General features: G+C 41.1%; 1 protein-coding gene and 1 non-coding gene across 2 annotated transcripts in view; one reads left to right on the top strand and one right to left on the bottom strand.

Moving 5' to 3' along the window:
- Nucleotides 1-24,232, bottom strand: part of LOC105467818 (RNA binding fox-1 homolog 1) — a 2,482,591-nt gene that overhangs the window by 701,781 nt on the left and 1,756,578 nt on the right.
- Nucleotides 9,323-9,427, top strand: LOC112424285 (U6 spliceosomal RNA). The gene has a single exon (XR_003015020.1). It is a non-coding gene; the product is annotated as a U6 spliceosomal RNA (small nuclear RNA).

The raw sequence follows: 24,232 nt of genomic DNA, 5'->3' as shown, positions 1-24,232 counted from the left end.
AATGAAACCTTCAGTTTACACATCATTTTGAACAGGTTTAGTTTCACTCGTCAAACTTTCAGCACCTTGGACACTTCTTTTTGAGCATTTATTTGGCACACACAACTGCCTGGCCCAATAAATCTGCCATTCCAATTACACTCTGTATTTGTTTTTAATACGATGAGTGAATACTGTTACCTACTTGGTCCTCAAGTTCCCTGAAATCTGCTTTTCCTTCTTTTAGGGAGAATATTGATGTTGGGAATAGAATATATAGCATTTTAGCCAGGTGTCATGGCTCAAATCTTTAATCCCAGCCCTTTGGGAGGCTGAGGCAGGAGGGTTTTTTGAGACCAGGAGCTCAAGAATGACTTGGGTAACATGGTGAGACCTCATTTCTATAATTTTTTTTAAAAAAATTAACTAGGCATATTAGTGCACACCTGTAGTCCCAGCTACTTGGGCGGCTAAGATGAAAGGATTGCATGAGTCTGGGAGTTTGAGGCTGCAGTGAGCAGTGACTACCAATGCACAGGTAAGATAACATTAGTAGTTCTAATGTTTTATTAGAATGATATAACATTCATCGTATCATATATGCAGAATGATATAACTGCAATGATAGGTTATACCAGAGTTTCTCAACATCAGCACTGCTAACATTTTGATACAGACAATTCTTGGCTTTGGGGACTGTCCTGTGAATTGCAAGATATTGAGTGGCATGCCTTGACTTTACCTACTAGATGCCAGTAGCATCCTCCTCCCAGTTGTAGCAACCAAACATGTCTCCAGACATTATCACATGTTCTCTGGGTCAGAAAGTGGGCAATTTTTCCTCCAAGTGAGAGGGACTGGTTTATGTTTATTGCACATGTAACATGAGCAAAACACTGAGTTAAGCTCCTAACATACCTTACTTCATTGAATTACCTCGGCAGTCCTATGTGAGTAGGGACTACAAGCACTTTTTCACCAAAGAAAGGATGCTTAGAGAACTGAAAGGCTTATTCTCAGTCACAAAGCCAATGAGTGTCAGAGCATTACACTACAAATTCGTACATGAAATCCCTAACCCTCAGTGTGAAAACATTTGGAGACAGGACTTTTGAGAAGATAACATCATAAAATAAGATCTTCATAATGGGATAAGTGTCCTTATAACGAGAGGAAGAGAGGGATTACCTCCTCTCTCTCTTTCTCTCTCTCCCCACCTGTGCACACCGAGGAAAGCCACCGAAGATACACTGAGAAGGTGGCCATATGCCAGCCACAAAGATTCTTCAACAGGACCTGACCTTCTTGGCACCATGATCTTGAACTTTCAGCCTCCACAACTATGGGAAAATAAGCATCTCTTGTTCAAGTCACCCAGTCTATGGCATTTTGTTATGGCAGCCTGAACACACTAAGATATCAGTTTGTTAAAATGGGCCAAAACTTGAAAGGAAACATTATTTCTCCTCCAACCCAGTGTGCACAACTTTCCAACAATTACAAAGCAAGTCACTCTGGCCTTCTTTTGCTGACAAAGTCAGCTTAAAATTAATTGTCCCATAATAAACAAGTCTATTGGATCTCATTTACTTTTTCTAGAGTACGATTCCTTTTCATTGTTCATTGTTTTGTTAACAGTATTTAAAAATCACACTGTACAAGAGAGAAAGGAAACCAGAGATGAGGTATTCCAATATCCTTGTGTTTTTCTCATTATCTTTTCCAGGGAGTTGTTAACATGGCTTGGGAAATGAGACAGGTGACTTGCCATGTCATGAGTGATTGAAGGCTCCTTGCCTGTGACACACTCATGTAGCCTCAGAAACCTGAAGGATGAGTACTTTCATAGACGCAAGATGATGGAACTGAAGAGACCTAAGATTCAGTCCCAGGTCTGTCACTAGTAGTTATGAGATCTCACCTGCCAGACATTCAGTCTGTCAGCCTCAGATCCTGTATCTTTAAAAGTGGGGAAATTTCTTTCATCTTGCAGAGTTATGGAAGAGTTAAGAAAGTGGAACAAAAACACCCACAAAAGCTCCCACCATTCAGTGATGGTCAATAAATGATAGTGATCATAGTCTCATCCTACGATTATTCTAGATCTTTGCTGGATGGATTCTGAAGCTGTTTCTCATTGGTGACTCCATACGTCTGACCTGAAGTCCACTTACTATTTTGGAGGTCTGGGTAATCCAGTCTGACCTACAGTGGCTGGCCTTGACCTCACTGATCAGAACACCACATCATGATCTACTTAGCCAATGTCAGAGGACAAATGAAGGGCGTATCTCCAGAGAGAAATCTGCAGAAGATGGGGTGGAAGAGCATGCAATACCAGTTAAGCTAACGTCATCCAAAGGCACCCCACTCCTTCCCATTTCCCATGACTGATATCACTAACCAAAAACAACTTGGAAGACCCAAACTGTTTTAACAAGACATAGCCACAAACAGCCTGCCAGGTTTCCATCCCCATCTGCCACACTTGCACTCTTTAAGACCTTGGCAAATTACTTAAGCTTTCTGAGCTTCAGTTTCTGCTTCTGCAAAGTGAAAATGATGATAGCATCTTGACCTCAGAATCATTAAAAGAATTATATAAGTTAATGTTGCAAAAGCCCTTAGAACCAGCCCTGGAATGGTATGAGGACTCCACGAATGACTGTTAATTATTGAAATCAAATAAATCCAAATCTTTCTGCAGTTTTTGACTTTTCAACTACGTAAGACACAGGCTGAACGCCTCTCTTCTTTCAATAACCCTTTCCCAGCCAGGAAAATAAAAGAACTTGCTTTCAATTAAAAGACAAGGCCACAAATTGACTTGAAATAAAAACAAACAACAAACAAAATATAACAGAAAAAAACAGCTTAAGTAGTTAATTTATCCTCTTGCCCAAGGCCCTGCTATGACTCACTTTGGTGGGAGTCCTTTATCAGCACACTATCTTCTGCTCAAGAAAACAGATGTGGGCTGGGCACAGTGGCTCATGCCTATAATCCCAGCACTTTGGGAGGTGGAGGTGGAGGCAGAGACAAGCAGATCACTTGAGGCCAGGAGTTTGAGACCAGCCTGGCCAATATGAGGAAATCCTGTCTCTACTAAAAATACAAAAATCAGCCGGGCAGTGGTGGCATGCGAATGTAATCTCAGCTACTTGGGAGGCTGAGGCAGGAGAATCGCTTGAACCCAGGAGGCGGAGGTTTTAGTCAGCCAAGATCACTTCACTACACTCTAGCCTTGGTGAGAGAGACTGACTCTGTCTCTAAAAAAAAAAAAAAAAAAAAAAAAAGAGGGGAGATGTGATCAGTGTCTCTCCCTCCTTTTCCAAACCACATCTCCTTCACTGGCCACCACCAGACATCTAGCCCCATGGATGTTCACTGACTCTGTCAACTCTAAGAGGTCTCATTGACCACTGCATATAATAATCACCAAGGTCTCACCAGTGTGTGTCCTAGGGTAAGGGTCTGCACAGAAACTCTAACCATACTGGGTTTGATGCTCACAATGAAAGTTCTTTCTCTTGTGTTATCTAAATGTTCATGAAAAGCAGTTTTCTTTTGGTCCTGGAGAATTTGCTATTTAGCCCTAGGTTGTCTGTAGATTTGAACTTCAGGACTTAATAATGACACGTATGTATAAGGGATCCTCATAGTATTCACAGCTGATTAAGTCTCACCCCTCCTGGAATGATCACGTGCTTTGCAGCAAAGAATAGAGTTGATGCCCTCAGGCAAACCGTTAGAGAAGTTAACTAAATTTGAATTCTCTCAGGGCCTCTTGAGTGCATTTTTTTTTTTTTTCTTAAGAGTTCTCTGAGCTTCTATCAAGTCTAATTGATTTTTAGCACAGGAAGCCTTACCTCCCAATATAGCTTCGGACCCTTTTTCCTTGCAGCCAATGGCAAAAGATCCATTTATAAATTGTTAAATATGTTCACAGCTAAATGGCACCAAAATAGCCCAGGAATATTTTAATATTCATAGTTTGCTTTGATTAAAATACAAACTTTTCACGTTAGCTCTAGGATTATTTTTCATAAGGCAGGCAGGTTACAGAGCTGAGTGCCACTTAATTTAGTGTTTAATCAAGAGAACTACTGTGGTATCAGGCTGATTAGGTTGGCTCAACTGCTGCCTGCTCAATTTTTCCCCATAATTGTGGGATATTCTTTATGGTGACAAGTGCCCAGACGGTAGAATTCCAATATGCTATACATCAGCTTCTCCATTATTGGATTAGCTGGATGTGGCATCGTTACTGCTGCACTTTCATTCCTATCATTGATCGCATCGTCCCTTCTATTTCACAATTAATGCAAGTCTGCTGGATTGATCAATCCTCTCCTGCGCTTGGGCCGCAGTCAATATATTCTTATGGCCATGTGTTAGTGATCTGCAGGGTTTCTTGCAAGGCCTGTGGATTTGTCACTGTGGCGAGAGATTTGTTTCATTTTAAGGTGTTTCTGATCGTATGAGACTGCTTGATGCAGGGTCTTCAAATTATACATGTACAAAGAAAGAGAAAGAAGGAAGAGACAGAGAGCGAGAGAGAATGAGAGAAAGAAGAGAAGAGGAAAAAAAAGAGGGACAGAGATAAAGAGGGAAAGGAAGACAGAAAGAAGAGGGAGAGGAAGGAAGGAAGGAAGGAAGGGAAGAAGGGAGGGAGGGAGGGAGTGAGGGAGGGAAGGAGGGAGGGAGTGAGGGAGGGAAGGAGGGAAGGAGGGAGGGAGGGAGGGAGGGAGGAGGCAGGGGGTAGAGAGGGAATTTCATTTTCACAGCTATCAACCTTAAATCTCTTGAATTATTACTCTTCTTCACTGAATTTTACTTTTTTAAATTTTTATTTAATTTTTATTTTTTGAGACAAAGTCTTGCTCTGTCACCCAGGCTGGAGTACAGTGGCATGATCTCGGCTCACTGCAACCTTGGCCTCCTGGGTTCAAGCGATTCTGCTGCCTCAGCCTCCTGAGTGTCTGGGATTACAGATGTGCCACTATACCTGGCTAATTTTTGTATTTTTAGTAGAGACAGGGTTTCACCACATTGGCCAGGCTGGTCTCAAACTCCTGGCCTCAGGTGACCCACCTGCCTCAGCCTCCCAAAGTGCTGGGATTACCACCAGTATGAGCCACTGCACCTGGTCTGAATTTTACTTTCTAATACTTCAAGCTATTCATTCAAGACTCACTAAAGCCAATTCACCAAAAATATCATCCTGTTACATTTTCTGTGTTAACAACTATTCTCATTAGGCAGTGGATATATATTTTTTTCAATGAGAACTTCTACATGAAACAAGAAAGGGCAAGAGGTGTAGGTGTGGTTGAAAACTGGATCCAAGTTTGCTCTCAACTGAATGTAGATAATGCTAAGTTGGGTGAGAGACACGATACCCAGTGTTATATTGGGGTTTTTTTGTTTGTTTGTTTGTTTGCTACCATTTCTGAAATGTGTTGCCATTTCATGTGTTTCTCAGGGCACCTGTTGTATTAGGAGGCCTGGCTAGCAAGTTTGAGAAGATTGCATGGAGGTTCTCACACGCCCATGTTGATACTTCCTAATGCTGAGGTGCCCACTAGGTCGGCCACAGAAACACACAGGAGTGTGCAGGCTTCAGTGGCAGCAGCCTTACCCTATCCTCACAGTTTCTAAGGACCTGCATGTAGGGAAGTGAGATGATTTTCTTGGGAGTTTACCCTGTATAGTCAAGAAGTTAGCACAAAAGTATATGCAAAATCATGTTAAAGAGAAGACCTTCCAAACGACAAAGAGTAGAAACATACAGTTACATTGAAAGAATGATTAAAACAGCCAAAGATGGCTGGAGGATGGGAGGGTGTTTAACTATGTGCAGCAGGCAAATGTATGCCCTGCTTCCCCAAGATACCCATGTCCTAATCCCCAGAACCTGTCATTGCGATGCGTGACATAACAAATAGGATTTTGTAGATGTTGCCAAAGGTATGCACCTAAAAATAGGGAGATGATTCTAGATTATTGGGGAGAAACCCATCTAATCACAAAAGCCCTTAAAAACACAAGACTTTCTCCAGGTGCAATGAGGGAGACATGGGAGAAGAAGTCTATAAGATTTCAAGAATGAGAAGCATTTGTACCACTGCTGACTGTCAGTTGGAAGAGTCCACACATCATGAAAGGAAGTAAAAGGCTCCCAGGAGCTAAGAGAAGCCCCTCTGCTAGCAGTCAGTAAGGAAGTGGAGACCCCAACTTTACAGCTGCAAGGAAACAGATTTTCCTGACAACCTGAAGAAGTCTGGAAATGGGCTCTTTCCAGAGCCTCCTGATCAGTCCATACAGCCAACCGTTGACATCAGCCTTGAGAAAAACTCACAGTGTAGAACCAGTTGAGTCAACTAGACTTCTCACCTATAGAACGGTGAGATCACACGTATTTGTTACTTCAAGCTGCCAAACGTGTAGTAGTTCTGGCAGCGGTAGAAAACTAAGACTATGAAAACATGGAAAAGACAAGACAGTGGGTCCACATGGGGAGGTGATCGCAAATGCAGAACAAAGTCTCAGATATAATATGCCAGGGTTCAAAGTGTGGTTCCACTGCGTGGGAGCTGAGCGTCCTTGGGCAGGTGACTTAATTTTGCTAAGCATCCTCTTCTATATAGGTTTTATCTTTTCTTAATGAAATTAATGGCCAGGCATGGTGGCTCATGCCTGTAGTCACAGCACTTTGGGAGGCTGAGGAAGGAGCATCACTGGAGTCCAAGAGTTCAAGACCAGCATGAGCATCAGAGGGAGACCTCTTCTCTACAAAACCTGAAACCTAGCCAGGTATGGGGGTTCCCAACTCTTGTCCTACCTACTCAGGAGGCTGAGGCCGGAGGACTGCTTGAGTCCAGGAGTTCGAGGCTACAGTGAGCTGTGATCATATCACTGCATTCCAGCCTGACCAACAGAGACCCTGTCTCTAAAAAAAAAAAAAAAAAAAAAAAACCTTGTTTGGCAGGGCTTAGGGGCTCATGCCTGTAATGCCAGCACTTTGGGAGGCCAAGGCGGGTGGATCACAAGGTCAAGAAATCGAGAGCATCCTGGCCAACATAGTGAAATCCTGTCTCTACTAAAATTACAAAAATTAGCTGGGCGTGGTGGTGTGTACCTGTAATCCCAGGTACTCGGGAGGCTGAGGCATGAGAATTGCTTGGACCTGGGAGGCAGAGGTTGCAGTGAGCCAAGATCGTGCCACTGCACTCCAGCCTGGAAACAAAAAGAGTGAGAATCCATCTCAAAAATAAATAAATAAATAAAAATTCATGACATTACCCATGCCCTCTAGCCAAACATGTGTAAAGGCACACCTGTATTTGAACAAAGTAGGGTTTACTACCTGCTGCAAAGGAGCACGTATACCATGAGGAACCACGGACTATCTCAGTAAGATGTTGTCAGGGACAACTTCTTAGAGGATTTGCCTTTCTGTTACATGATCCTGAGTAGGGCTCAAAGAATTGGGGCTTTTCTCTGGATTGGATGCTGTCAGAAAGCAGAGCAATTATATTACTGGGTGTCTTCATAGTTCTTACCCAGAAGAAGGGAAGAATTCAGGGAAGCGAAAGCTGTAGCTGGTGAAGCAGCAGCAGGCAGTCACATACAATCACTCACATAAGCCAGCAGAGGAAGATGACTGGCCATCTTGCGATTTAGACAAGACCCATGTTTTGGACTGAGTTCAGCCATGACCACCTAGTGGTTTTGTCTGTCCTGACCCACCACAGTCCTGAGATGGCCTTGTCCGATGCTGACGTTCTATGAAATTGTTTGTGTTCAACAGGCAACACCAAAGTCTATCTGTGAGTGTCAGGCCAGCTCCTACCAACACCAAGCCGTCACCAATAGGATCTTTCAGGAGCTGCTTTTCTATTTCTCAAGATAAAAAACATAAAACACGTATCATTAGTACCAATTTTCTCATTCACTTGCCATTCCTGAGTTCCTTCTCCCCATTCATGTCAATTATCTTTCTAGACATAACCCAGAAACTTTTCTCTTTTTGTCCTTCCACAAGAAATATTGACGGTATTGGGATGTTTCCTTGCCATCCCTCTATTCTATAGGTCAAGTTAGTCTTTCTCCCTCAAAGCAAGCAAGAACACAGTCTCATGAAAAGGGAAGAAGATGACTGGAATGGAAGCAAGGAATCTTTAGATTCTCTTGAAAGGTAAGGGAAAGGCTATTAGCTCTCATGTTTTCATGCTGTATGTGCCACACACAACAAAGGTGAGGGTACTTGTTTGTTTATTTTGTTTTGTTTTGTTATTCGAGATGGAATCTCACTCTTTTCACCCAGGCTGGAGTGCAAAGACACGGTCTCAACTCACTGCAACCTCTGCCTCCTGGGTTCAAGAAACACTCCTGCCTCAGCCTCCCAAGTAGCTGGGATCACAGGCACCCACCATCAAGCTCTGCTAATTTTTGTATTTTTAGTAAAAATGGGGTTTCACCATGTTAGCCAAGCTGGTCTCGAACTCCTGACCTCAAGTGATCCACCCGCTTTACAAAGTCCTGGAATTACAGGCATGAGTCACTGCACCCGGCCTCTTTGTTCAAGGATTCGACCTGTTCTGTCCCAGTAGGTTCCAACAGCTGATCCAGCCACTTACAGAGACATGTGGATTAGGTTCTCTTAATCTGGTGCAGCCAATCCTTGGTGTCTCACAGTCACTTCTCCTTTCTTGAATACCAGCTCACCATACATCTTCCTGGTTATAATGTGCCTTTTGTATATTTTTCCTATATAGAAAAAATGCCCAGACAGTGGCATACAAGTGTTGAGCCCTTCAAGAAAACTATTCTAAATGAAAGCCATTAAATAGAGATTCATTATACTAATAAACCTTAGATACATAGCAGGATGTGTCCATGGCAAAAAGATGATCTCTCTCTTGGAGTGCCTGCATACCAAGTCACTGGTCCTCCAAACCTGGGCCGGGCTCCAAACCTCCAAATCCAGGCTATGGTGACTCCACCAGAGCTAAACATTGACCAGTTGGGGTCTGTGAGAGTAAATAAAACAGGTGGATCAAGAATATGATGCCATGGTGTCTCCTTAGCTTTTACCCTGATGTTGAGGTGCTTAATAACACACAAATATAACCTTAGGTATCTGAATTGAGTTAATTTAATCTAATTGATATATAATGCGTAAGATTGTTCTTATACATTATATATTCTATGCATAAGATTCAAAAGATAATGCATAAGATTCTTCTTCTTATGCATTATACATTCTTCTATGCATTATTCTTCTATGCATAAGATCCAAAACGATGCTCTATTAAGTACAAAACAAAACTGATTTCTAGCATTCGCACTGGCAACACATATACTAAAACCAGAATGATACAGAGAAGGTGGTATGGCACCTGTGCAAAGATGGCACGCAAATCGTGAAGCGTTACATTTATTAAAAAAAAAAATCCTCATTTCTACACTGGGGAAATGGGGTATTTTTTAAAGGGAAGCAGATAAATTTATTGACAGTTCTTCTAATGACCATTTCATTGACCCACTGAAAGCCAATTTACCAAATAACCAACACTCTGAAAACCATTAGTGAGTCTTTGCAATTTATAAGTAGAACCTGGACAAGGAATTGTCCTTTAGTCTCATCCCAGGAAGTTCCATTAATACAATTAGACTTGATGTGCATATCATGTTTTTTTCTAATACATACTAACTGAATTACATTCTTTGTATTTAATAATTACAGCACCAAGTAAACTTTCCTATGTTCCTTTGATGCTACACGTATCAACCTTTGAGTTTACAGCTAACAAAACTTTCCTGGAAGAGCTTAGTTTTTCTCCAGAGGTATTTTAATACCTGGTTTCAACCCCTGGTTTTATTTTATTTTTAAAGTCTGTAAATATGCATGGATTTAATGCATATTTAACAGGATTTAACAGGGCTTCAGAAACTCCTTTTTTTTTTTTTTTTTTTTTTTTGAGATGGAGTCTCACTCTGTCACCAGGCTGGAGTGCAGTGGCACGATCGCTGCTCACTACAAACTCCGTCTCCCAGGTCCAAGTGATTCTCCTGCCTCAGTCTCCCGAGTAACTGAGACTACAAGTGCTCACCATCACACCCAGCTAATTTTTGTACTTTTAGTAGAGACAGGGTTTCACCATGTTGGCTGGATGGTCTTGATCTCTTGACCTTGTGATCCGCCTGCCTCAGCCTCCCAAAGTGCTGGGATTACAGGCATGCACCACCATGCCCAGATAATTTTTATATTTTTCACAGAGATAGGGTTTCACCATGTTGGCCTGGCTGGTCTCGAACTTCTGACCTCATGATCCGCCTGCCTCAGCTTCCCAAAGTGCTGTGATTACAGGCACGAGCCACCACACCCAACGAAAATAGCTTAAAAGATCTTTTTAAATCTCTTTCTTGCTGGATAAATAGAAAACCTTCATATTAGGGCAATTTCATGTGTAAACCCACATGCTCACACACATACACACAGACAAAATAACTTTAGAGGATAAAAGAAAATGCATTGGCTCACATACTTGCAAAGTTCCAAAGGAGGTAGATTAACTTCATGCACCAGTGTATCCAGGGCCTACAAGTGACAGCATCAAGAGTTTCCCCTTTCCTAATTTCTTAGATTGCGTGTCACTACGTTGACAGGTGGATGGCCACCATAACCCTAGACTCACCTAACAAGCTCAACAACCCCATGAGGAAAAAATAATTTCTCCATAGAGTCTAACAGCAAAGTCCCCTAGGAATCTCTCGGTGGTCCACCTGATCACATACCCATCCCTCAATCAACCTGCCCAGGGATACTGTTACTCTAAACACCAAGAGTTCACTCATGTGCTCAATCCTGTGCACAATAAGAGATTCCAGAAGAACAAAATAGAACTGATCTTCTATTCTGGGGACTCCCACTTACTACGGGGACTGCCCACTTACTAAGCAAAGCTGAGACAGGTGCTGAATAGAGTTAAAATGATAATAATAGAGATGTTCACAAAATCTCTCAAACTGAGCTGCCACCTGATTCTGAAAAGCTTCTATAAAGAAATAATAGAGGCCGATGTGTTGACTCATGTCTGTAATCCCAGCACTTTGGGAGGCCAAAGTGGGCAGATCACTTGAGGTCAGGAGTTTGAGACCAGCCTGGCCAACATGGTGAAACCCTATCTCTACTAAAAATACAAAAATTAGTCAGGTGTGATGGCACATGCCTGTAATCCCAGCTAGTTGGGAGGCTGATGTAGGGGCGTCACTTGAACCTGGGAGGCGGAGGTTGCAGTGAGCTGAGATCATCCCACTGTATTCCAAGCCTGGGTGACAAAGTGAGACTCCATCTCAAAACAAAAAACAAACAAACAAACAAAAAATATATATATACACACACACACACATATACATACATACACACATACACACATACACACACACACACACACACACAGAGTCAGGGCCAGGGTAGTAAATACATGAGTTGACCAGGAATACCTTGTCACCTCACAAAGCAAGGAAGATCTCCATCTGGACAAGGAGACAACAGAAAGACATTCCCACTGGCCAAGGATTGAGCTTCAGAATGGACATTTAGAATGATCATTACTCTCCTTTGAAATATGCAAGCAAACTCACTCAAGCTAATTTGAAAACTGGAAAAAAATGAAAGAAGATACGTATGCCCTATTTTTCTCATATGAACTCTATCTCAGGGTAAGCAAAGAATCATTTAAAGATTTTTCTCTGTAGACGTATTCTACCTAATAAATGAAAAAGGAGTGATGGTAATGGTTGCTAGTGATTGGTAAAAATCTCCAAAAAGGACATCAAGAAAGAAAGGCATTAAGTGGTTCCTAATGGAAGTACACAAGAAAATTTATTATGTGTTTTTGCCAAAAACAAAATTGAACAAAAATCTCATCAAACTTCTGAATTTAACCACCAGTCAACAGAAAATATAAAGAAGAGAGATGCAATTAGCAAATCCAGACTGTGTAGAGACTCTTCCACAAAAATGACCTGGTGACCTCAACAAATAGATTGCAAACACTGAGTTGGAGGAGGCACCAGTATAATAAAAGAAACTTCAGGGATGTATCAACTAACTTTAATTTGAGACATATCAATCACGTTCCAATTTCTGATAAATAAGAAAACTTAAAAAAATGTTTAAGACGATCAGGTAGACTTGAACAACGATAGAATGCTTGCTTACATTAAGAGATTATTGCTAATTTCAAGCCATAAATAATGCTAATGACAGTATTTTTTTTCCTTAAGAATTCTCATATTCTAATTGTAAGTACTGAAATGTTTTAAAATAATATGATGTTTGGACGCCTACTTAAAGAATCATTGCTTTTCTTTTTTTTTTGAAACAGAGGCTCCCTGTTGCCCAGGCTGGAGTGCAGCGGCGTGATCTTGGCTCACTGCAACCTCTGCCTCCTGGGTTCAAACAATTCTCCTGCCTCAGCCTCCCGAGTAGCTGGAATTACAAGTGCGTGCCACCACACCTGGCTAATTTTTGTATTGTTAGTAAACACAGGGTTTGCCATGTTGGCCAGACTGGTCTCAAACTCCTGACCTCAAGGGATCCGCCCACCTCAGCCTCCCAAAATACTGGGATTACAGGCATGAGCCAATGTGCCTGGCCCATTGCTAATTTTAAAGGCATAATAACATTAATGATAATACAGTTCTTTTTTTAAAAAATCTCATTTTTTTCCTCTATATATACTGATATGTTTAATAATGATAGTATATTTTGGATTTGCCTCAAAATACTGATGGGAAGGGAGAGGAAGATTAAAGCACAAAAGAAAGAAGTTTGGCCACATATTGGTAGTTGTTGAAACCTGGCGTAGAGCATATGAGGGATGAGTATACTATTCTACTTTTGTGTATTTTTGAAATTTTTCATAATAAATCATCTCAAAACCACCATTAAACAAACGAGAATGCTCCAGCCTAGGTGACAGAGCAAGATTCCATCTCAAATAAAAAATAAAAATAAAATCAGAATGAGTTTAAGTATCACCAAATCACTCTGGCCCACCAATGAATCTGGACTAAAAATGTAGCTCCTGGCCATGCACACTGGCTCAAGCCTGTCATCCCGTCACTTTTGGAGGCTGAAACAGGTGGACTGCTTGAACTCAGGAATTCAAGACCAGCCTGATCAACACAGTGAGACCTGATCTCTAAAAAAATAAGATAAGATAAATTAAAAAGACCAGGCACAGTGGCTCACACCTGTAATCCCAGCACAACAGGAGACTGAGGCGGGCAGATGATATAAGGTTAGGAGTTCAAGACCAGCCTGGCCAACATGGTGAAACCCTGTCTCTACTAATAATATAAAAATTAGCCTGGCATGGTGGTAGATGCCTGTAATCCTAGCTACTCAGGATGCTGAGACACAAGAATCGCTTGAACCTGGGAGGCGGAGGTTGCAGTGAGCCAAGACTGCACCCCTGCACTCCAGCCTGGGTGATAGAGTGAAACTCAGTCTCAAAAACAAAACAAAACAATTAATTAATTAAAAAAAGAAGAAACATGACTCCAGTATTTGTGGGTATGTTATAAAATACTTAGAAGGAATTTTAGACTGGAGATTCTAATAAAATACCCTTCCTACTCTCTCAAGAGAGCCTGATATGTTAAGTCTTCTATACAAGACAACCTGTAGCCATCATCAAACATCCTTCATTCTTGGAATAGTCTGAGGCAAAAGATCACAAAATGTGAAACAGGATTGCAATTTTGAGGCAAAAGAGGCAAAAGATCACAAAATGTGAAACAGGATTACAATTTTGAGACACCAAAAAGAAACAGCAGTCATCAATCACAATGATACAACCAAATTAAAATCCTCTTTTGGTTCTTCAATACAACCAGCTGTTCTCACCTGGAACTTTATGTCTCTTGCTCTTGGCAGGGCTAACTCACCGCCAAGAGCTCTGACATCACCTTTCCCCTAAAACCTTGTCTAACACAACTGCCCCATCCCCAACCCATTCTGTGTCTCACTGGCTTCATCTTTCCCCCTTCAGATTAGTTTTCAACATCTGCAGCATCTTATTATTTCTCGGATTCATATGTAAACACTTGAACACAATGGCAGAAACTAGTGAGTGTTGTTCATCCTCCAGTCTCCTCTCCTAAGCCAGTTTCTAGAATCCCGTAGGATTTAGGAATATTTAGCAACAAATATTTGAACATTTAAATGCTTCATAGCTAAATCACTACTAATCCACCAAATGTACTGGTTTGGCTGCCTTCATTTTACACCAAATAACTAAATAAATAATTATATACTAAATATGCTATTGTACACTCAATATAATGTAAACATTATACTCATATCCATTTTTTTTGTAAATCTCAGCATTTCCTACCTTGAATTTTAACAAAAGAACAGCAATTATCTTCAATTTTAGTTTCTTTTTTTTAGTTTGCTAGGACTGTCAAGCAGTTTAAATGATTAAGAAATATCATATTAAAATAGACATGAGAATTGTTTTTACCTTTTTCTAAGAGCTTGCATGTAGTGCACAACCTTCAGACAATTAAACTAATGTTCTGATAACTCTTTCCTGCTATTACTAGAAGACAAATTATTTGCACCAAGAGAGCAAGAAACCCTACCTCAGAGAAATAGGAAATTGAGTAGTTTGTAGTTGTGAGAACAACAAAGTTAACATTCAATTAAGTTCCATTACAAGATTTATACTAATCATTAACCAAAAGTTGTCTTCTGTTCAGTTTCAAGAAACCCAATACCCTGACAAAGAGAAAGACCTTTTAAAAATTAAGCAATAATTATGGTATGTTTGCAAAATGCAGTCTATCTTTTGTATCTTAAATTTCTTGGCTGTGTAATTTGCATACACATTAAACTCTGTGGGAAATTGGAAAGCAATTCCAAATTCAACAATTAAAAGATACAAATTAAAATTGTTAACATTAACTTAAAGTTTATTGCTGGTGCAATGCTCTTGGATATAAATGAACTCTGATCAAGCAGCCATTTCCCTCTTGGAAGTTCAACGTATTTTCAATGTAAGTTGACAATTGTACCTTTAAGTCATCGGTTTTGCTGATGCCACTTCATACTGATAAATATGCTATTTTAACAAATACAAACATGTATTGGTGGCAGATTTATTTTTTATTAGAAGGAAAAGTTGAGTCAAATCACTCTAGTCTTCAAAAGGACTTACTGTCTCTTAAAAAACCTTAAAATTATTGGGGGAAAATGCTAAGATAATTCTCTATTTAATTTCAGCTAACAAAAAAGACAACTACTGAGGGTTTTAAGTTTGGGGGCAAAATACAGTCAACACAACAAAAGGTACTTCCTGCTTTTATTATTTTTTATCTGTCTACAATGTACTTACAAATGTGTGCATATAAATATATATATACACACATATATATGTATACAGCTGACAAGGAAATCTTCAATGCTGCCTAGAAGCTTCCTTGATAATTTATTAAAAACTCTCTAGTCTGATTTCCTGGATGCAAAGTTCAGTTCCATCAGCTTCTAGCTCTATGACTACAGATGTGTTATTCTTTCAGCCTCTGAGTCCCATTCTGCAAACTAGGAATAATGACAGAAACCAACTCATGGATTGGCTATGAAAATCGAATGAGGAAAAAATTAAATCCCTGTATCTGACATGTAGAAAAGTGCTCAAATATTGCAAAGCATTATTTGTGTGAAGCATTATCAGTGGAATCCCAATCCTGCCACTTAGTAGCCCTGTGACCTCAGACAGACTAATTAGCTTCTTTGTGCCTCACTGTCCCCACTGGTAAAATGAAAACACTGTGCCTAAAGCATAAAGTCGTTGGGCTAGTAAATGAGTAAAATATTTGTAAAGCACTTACAATAGTAACTACAACGTATGCAAGCCCTACTGAAGTGTTTTCAAGTAACAAATATGCATGTCTAGATAAGAGGATGGATATATATATACACACACGTATATATCCATCTAGATGTATATACATCTAGATATGTATCTAGATACCTATACATGCACACACATATGTTTATATGCACACATACACACACATGCACAAAACCACGGAACAGAAAAAGAACTGTCCCAATATCAAATTTTAAAAATCCCAGTACTAGTTCAGTGTTATTCTAAGGCAGAGATACTGAGTATCATTGTATTTATATGAACTTAAAATCTAAGGCTAAACTAAGCTTTCCTATATTCGGGATCGCTAGGAAATCAAAAAGCAATGATTTATCGGGAACTGCCACGTTATTTTAGATGACCAAGTTTCAGAGAATTAGGATACAATAAAATGTTCTTTACTTGAAAACGAATGGAATATGCTTGGCTCATTGATGGTCCTTCAAGATGCCCCAGGGCCATCAACATGGGGACCAATTATCAAGATAAGCTGAGAAGTTTAGATTTGTATGCTATAAATACACTTCCAATGGGAAAAAGTGATGAGGGACTAGAAAGTTTCAGACTCACAGGAACTGGGTTATATTTTCCTATATATGTTTTCTAATAAATTTGTGGTTCAAACATAGGAAGATGGAAAGAATCAGATACTTGTTTGTTGACTTATAAAACCTGAATCAATCTCAAGTGTAAGTACCTCTAGCTTTTACTGCAAAGCCTTTCTCTTTTTTTTTTTTTTTTTTTGAGATAGACTCTCACTCTGTGGCCCAGGCTGCAGTGCAGTGGTGCGATCTTGGCTCACTGCAACCTCTGTGCTCCCAGGTTCAAGTGATTCTCCTGCCTCCGCCTTCTCAGTAGCTGGGATTACAAGTGTGCACCACCACATCCAGCTAATTTTTGTATTTTTAATAAAGACAGGGTTTCACCATGTTGCCCATGCTGGTCTCAAACTCCTGACCTGAGGTGATCTGCCCACCTCGGCCTCCCAAACTGTTGGGATTACAGGCATGAGCCACCACACCCATCCTCAAAACCTTTCTCTTCTGTCACCACCAGGAAGATTATCAGCTTGGGAATTTTAAAACACCCTATAGGTCTATCACACATCACAATACTAAAGTGAAAAATCCATCCCCCTCCCCAAGTTGGCCACATGCAAAACAGTATCACCACTTCCAACACACACACACACACACACACACACACACACACACACACACACACACACAGCTACTCTCAGATCATAGCCATTTTGTAATCAATACAGGTTTGACTAATGTATATCATATGCTCTAATTAATTGATCACTTTACATCCAATTCCCATTATGTAAAGCCACACTGCAGGAGAAAAGTCCATAACAAGAGAATTGAGATATTAGACTAAATTACAAGTGTCAGATAACAGACTACGGTTGTTCTGAATTTTTAATTTTCCACTTAACCCCAGAGAGTTTTAGTCACAATAATTAGCCAGCATATACAAGGCACATGTTTCCATATACACACATATGCAAACACATTTTTAAATACAATGGCCAATACACACACACACACACACACACACACACACACACACACATAATGCAAGAATCACATGCCCAGTCAGGGATATGTTCTGATAGAGATACCCAAGTTAATTTGGAATTTTGTTTTGATAACATCTCACTTTGGGTCTACCATCAAAAGTGAATTTTTATCACTCTCTGAAAGCAAATGGCTTCCATGCAATTTGGTCGGTAGCATATATAAATGTTTCGAGCATAACAAAATAACATATTTCAGAAAAAGCTGTGGAATATGACAGCTTTAGGACTTTCAGAATAAAACTACGATCCTTTCGGGTGGAGAGGCATAAAAGAGATTAAGTGGACGACACTTTCTTTGAATTATTGATGTAATCAAAACACTAGCAGATACACAGCATCATTCTTCCTGGTGCTGGACCCAACATGAAATTTTAGCTAGGTTTTGGCTTCTTTTGCTTCCATTAAAAAATGCAAGAAAATCGGTCACTTGTTGTTTACCTTAAAAATGTGAAGTTTCCTAACAGTTCTTAGCATGGCATTAAAAAGAAAGAGGTGGGGGTGGTTTTTACATTTGGGTGCCTGAAGCATTGCCCATGCACTATTCATGTTTTCAGCTCAACTCTGTGTTTGTCATCAACACCTGGGACTTGAAGATCATTAGACTCTAGACACTTATATCCAACCCTGCATTTAAGATGGAGATGGCTTCATTAAGTCGGAAGGCAGAATTCTATTAGACTCCATAGCTTAACCTTAGAGTGCTAATGCAGTCTTTTTCTCCTTCTAATTTTGCAGACTGAAAAGGAGCTTCCTGTGGCTCCCTGATCTTGCCAATACCCCAAGCCCAATTCCCAGACTCCCCTCATCACGGGCAGATATCATTTCAACAGATGTCAGCAACAGCTAAAGTGCACTGAGGCCTGTTTGTTAAACTCCCAAAAGGGAAGGTGGATTGAAGAAATTCAGCCAGTAATTAAACCACATACTTCTTCTAAAGCCGCCTCTACCCCTCTTCCCCGCATAATCTCTCTGCCTCGCATCAAATCATTTAGGCACTTATTGGCTACAATCAATACAATATGATATACATTAATGTTGTCCCTGAGAGACGTTCAGGGAAGAGGTGGTATTGCTTCACAAGCATTTTGGAGTGTTCATGCAAGCATATTATCAAATGTAGCAATACACTTTCCATGCTCCAGGCTGGCAGATTTATGGTCTCCCCTGCCCCATGCCCATGGAGCTGGGCTGCTGCCAAACACACGCAAATTGGATTGGAGCGAGAACCATTAAATATATTACCTAATGCACACAAATGCTAAATAGTGCAAGTCACAGTGAAGAAGTGGCGCGGCTGAGTGGAATTTTAACAATTAAACTCAAGTCTCTCCATATGCTCCAGCACCACTCGTGCCTCGCTATGTAGAATAAAATTACAAAGGGGGAAAGACCTTTAACCAGGTTTCCTGATCACAGATTCCATTTCTTCCATGCAACAGGATGGCTTCCCCCACCTCTCCTCCCCACTTTAACGGATCCCTCAGCCAGCAATGCATTTAGAATACGCTCTACAAACCCTGAACCCAAGCAAATGAATTTATTATGGAAAAGAGCTAAATGAAGATTTGCCCTATTCGTTCGTTTTTAATATTATTGATGTGTTATCTTTTTTAAGAGGTCCTGATTCTCAGAAGCCTCATTTGAACGACAAACGTGACTCCCAGGAAGGTGTGTGCAGGGTCCCCTCCACAGAAGCAACAAGTCATTGCACAGCTATCAATACCATTCAGCCTCAAATGATTTTATTTGACAAGTGAAGCAAAGAAAAGAAAGCCAGTGTTACAGTTCAGTCCATCTATGGATCCTACATAGAACCAGAGATGAATGCAGTAGACTAACAAAATAAATTAGGGAATGACTGTGAGGACCAGGCTCCTGCTGCGAAATTAAAATCTATCAGAAATTCAGACAAGAACTATTCCCAGTGTTGGGCTCCTGGCTTCATGTTTAAAGCAAAGAAGTAATTGGGAAGAAGGATTCTGCATTCTACAATGAAATCCATTATAATTTCTCACGAATGGCCGGGCGCGGTGGCTCAAGCCTGTAATCCCAGCACTTTGGGAGGCCGAGGCGGGTGGATCACGAGGTCAGGAGATCGAGACTATCCTGGCTAACACGGTGAAACCCCATCTCTACTAAAAATACAAAAAAATTAGCCGGGCGTGGTAGCGGGCGCCTGTAGTCCCAGCTACTTGGGAGGCTAAGTGGGGAGAATGGCGTGAACCCAGGGGGCGGAGCTTGCAGTGAGCCGAGATCGCGCCACTGCACTCCAGCCTGGGAGACACAGCGAGACTCCGTCTCAAAAAAAAAAAAAAAATAATAATAATAATAATAATTTCTCACGAATGACACCCTGCTTGGTCAATGGGCATGGAATATGATGAAATACCACAAATCTTTTATTTATTTATTTTTTTGGAAAGGGAAGGAATCAGGCTTTCTGGGCCATGGCCATCAGTCACGGCATGATACACAAAGAATTCTAGACACAAGTAACCTTGGGTAGATCATGGGAACTCTTGGACTCATGCCATCTTTTCTGTAAAATCATTAGCTGATTTCTGAAGCCCTTTGCAACCCTAACAGAATATGGTTGAAGTTGTGTAACTTTTATCCTTAACTGCCTTCTTACCTAGTTTTTAAGTCTTTCATGTGCATTTAACTCCACAAAGAAATACCATGGCTACTGAGGAACCCAAGCTGACCTTGGAAGGGATGAACAAGATATATAAAAAATTGCTAGGCTGGATGAAGTAGCTTATGCCTGTAATCCCAGCACTTTGGGAGGCCAAGGCGGGTGGATCACTTGAGATCAAGAGTTCGAGACCAGCTTGGCCAACATAGTGAAACCTCGTCTCTACTAAAATTACAAAAATTAGCTGGGCATGGTGGTGGGCACCTGTAGTACCAGCTACTAGGGAAGCTGAGGCAGGAGAATCGCTTGAACCTAGGAGGCAGAGGCTGCAGTGAGCTGAGATTTCACCAGAAAATCCCTTGATCCAGGAGGCAGTGGCTGTAGTAAGCTGACATTGCATCACTGCACTCCAGCCTGGGCAACAGAGTAAGACTCTATCTCAAAAAAAAAAAAAAATTGCTTCTCCATGAGCTTGGTTCTGCTTCCTACACAGACTGGAAAGGAAGAGACAGCTACACCCGTTCTCCTGAAGGAATGGGTGAAACTCTGGCAAAGACAGGCCGTTATTTTCTAGAGGTGGATCACACTCTGACAATAGTTTTCAAGTTGTACTTTTCATAGTACCAGCTTCTGAAACACAGGGAGTCCTGTTAACAATACAGGGTCTGGGACACCCCCACCACCCTACTGATTGAATGGGAAACTGGGTGGGTGGGCTCTAAGAAACTGAATTTGAAACAAAACTCTGAAGTGATTCCTGTGCACATTAACATTTGAGAAGTGGGCCGGGCGTGGTGGGTCATGCCTGTAATCCTAGTACTTTGGAAGGCCTAGGCAGGCAGATTGCCTGGGGCTCAGGAGTTCAAGACCAGCCCGGGCAACATGGTGAAACCCCATCTCTACCAAAACTACAAAAGTTAGCCAGGTATAGTGACACAAGTCTGTGGTCCCAGCTACTTGGACAGCTGAGGTGGTAGGATGGCTTGTGCCTGGAAGGTGGAGGTTGCAGTGAGCTGAGATTGCACCACTGCACTCCAGCCTGGGTGACAGAGTGAGACCCTATCTCAAAACAACAACAAGAAAAACCATTTGAGAAGTGGGTTGATCATAATAATCACAAGGGGAGCTCATTTTTCAAAAAGAGTTATCTATGTATTTGCGCTAATCATCGTGTCAGTTCCCCTATGGGATATGAGCTTCCTAAGGCCCAAATGGAATGTCGCTTGTTAATGTCTCCCAGGCATCCTGTCCAGGGCCTGTACATACAGACGTATTAGCTGAAATGGAGACATGCAGAAACAGCCAACCTGTGTTTTAAGACAAGGTCTCACTCTATTGCTCAGGCTGGAGTGCCATGGCGCGGTCTCAACTCACTGCAACCTCCACCTCCCAGGCTCAAGTAATTCTGCTGCCTCATCTTGTAGCTGGAACTATAGGTACAGGCCACCGTGTCTGGTCTTTTCTTTTTTTTTTTTCTTTTTTTTTTGTAGATACAGAGTTTCATTATGTTGCCTAGGCTGGTCCACTCGCCTTGGCCTCCCAAAGTACTGGAATTACAGGTGTGAGCCACCATGCCTGGCCACAAATAGCCAACTGTGATGTAGTAAATTACAACATCTGGACACAGAGCTTTAAAATACACAGTCAGGGAACAATGTGGTGGTTCTCGTTCACAACAAATTGTGAGAGCAACTTTTCTACCATAAAAAATGAGAGCCTTATTTTATCTTAAAAAATTAACAACTATATATGGCATGGTTTTCTGTTATCAACGCTAATTGATGTATATTAGTTTGCTGAATCTTGACAAGCAGCTTGGGCTGGAACTATCTTGAGATGCACACGGAAGATCATGGAACACCAGTAAGCCTAAGAAACTTGTCCAAGCTCACATTCACAACTATTAGGTCACTACAAAAGTGATCATGGTTTTTGCCTTTGAAAGTAATGACAAAAAGCGCAATTACTTTTGCACCAACGTAATATATGTTACTTTTGCTTGGTGAACTTGGATACATTCTATGGGACACAGTATCATATTTCTATGTGAATACTAATAGAATTTTTATTTTTTTTGAGATGAAGTTTCTTTCTTGTCTCCCAGGCAGGAATGCAGTGGTGTGATGTCTACTCACTGCAAACTCCTCCTCCCAGGTTCAAGAGATTCTGCTGCCTCCATCTCCTGAACAGCTGGGATTACAGGCATGTGCCACCACGCCTGGCTAATTTTTGCATTTTTAGTAGAGACAGGGTTTCACCATGTTGGCCAGGCTGGTCTTCAACTCCTGACCTCAGGTAATCCACCCGCCTCGGCCTCTGAAAATACTGGGATTACAGCCGTGAGCTACCACTATCAGAATATTTAAAATGTGAAGCAAAGAAATCCAAAATTGAGAGTTGCCATTCCATTCACTGATTCAACGAATACTTACTGAATCTCTACTCTGTGTTGGGCACGTTTACAAGTCGTTACTGACATATGTGCAGATAAAAACATACAGTATCTATCCTCTTGAAGATTATGTTCTAATACAGGGAAACTAAATCAGATTTCATGTACTATGCAGACATTTTCTCAGTTTTGTTTGTTTGGTTTTTTTGAGACAGAGTCTTGCTCTTGTCACCCAGGCTGGAGTACTGTGGTGCTCTCAGCTCACTGCAACCTCTGCCTCCTGAGTTCAAGCAATTCTCCTGCCTCAGCCTCCCGAGTAGCTGGGATTATAGGGCGCCCACCACCAGGCCCGGCTAATGTTTGTATTTTTAGTAGATACGGAATTTCACCAAACTCCTGACCTCAGGTAATCCACCTGCCACAGCCTCCCAAAGAGCTGGAATTACGGGTGTGAGCCACCGCACCTGGCCCCTTTCAGGGACTTCCATTTCTTCATTTCCATCAACAATTCTGTTGCAAGTAGGTTCTGTCCCTTCATTTCTTTATTCTCCAAACAGTCTGCAGAGATAACTTCTGTCCACCTCTTAAATGTCTGCATTCTCCACAGCTGTACCTGCTTCTATTCTTATACTTTATATCCATCCCCGGTACTATGTATAAATTGATGGGCAACTAAGAAATCAGTTTATCTAAGGATTGCTATATAATAATCACAGAGGATGATGTTAACTGACAGGTACCAATATGTGGGAGGAAAAAAGTCCTAATTGCACTGTTAAATGATAAGAACAAACTGTAATTCATTATACATTATATGATGCTGTTTAATAAAATGTCCTTCAAAAGACAGACTGATACAGATATAGAGAAGCATATATAATTGTAAATGTATCTTCACAGACAAATTATCCAGATCCATACTGCCCAACAGAAACATAATGCAAGCAATATATGCAATTAAAATTTTTCTAATAGCCACATTTTAAAAGGGAAAAAGACGCCAAGCACAGTGGCTCCTACCTGTAATCCTAGCACATTGGAAGGCTGAGGCAAGCAGGTCACTTGAGGTCAAGAGTTTGAAACCAGCCTGGCCAACATGGCAAAATCCAGTCTCTACTAAAAATACCAAAAAACCCTCGCACGGTGGCTCACGCCTATAATCCCAGCACTTTGGGAGTCCGAGGGGGTGTGGATCACCTCAGGTGAGAAGTTCAAGAGTAGCCTGGTCAACATGGGAAAGCCTGTCTCTACTAAAAATACAAAAATTAGCTGGGCACAGTCGTGGGTGCCTGTAATCCCAGATCCTTGGGAGGTTAAGGCAGGGAGAATCACTTGAATCCAGGAGGCGGAGGATTTAGTGGGCCGAGATCGTGCCATTGTACTCCAGCCTGGGCAATAAGCAAGACTCCATCTTAAAAAAAAAAAAAATTAGCTGGGTGTGATGGCACGCACCTGTAATCCCAGCTACTCGGGAGGCTGAGGCGGAGACAAAGGTTGTAATGAGTCGAGACTGCACTACTGCACTCCAGCCTAGGGGACAGGGCAAGACTCATTCCCAAATACATTACATTACATTACATTACATTACATTACATTACATTACATTACATTACATTACATTACATTACATAACACAACATAACATAAAATGGAGAAAGAAAAAAATAAAACAGGTAAGACTAATT

Source organism: Macaca nemestrina, chromosome 18 (genome assembly GCF_043159975.1).
Source record: "Macaca nemestrina isolate mMacNem1 chromosome 18, mMacNem.hap1, whole genome shotgun sequence".
Taxonomy (NCBI): domain Eukaryota; kingdom Metazoa; phylum Chordata; class Mammalia; order Primates; family Cercopithecidae; genus Macaca; species Macaca nemestrina.
The sequence above is the reverse complement of the archived record's forward strand: the minus strand, read 5'-3'. Positions and strand labels throughout refer to the sequence as shown.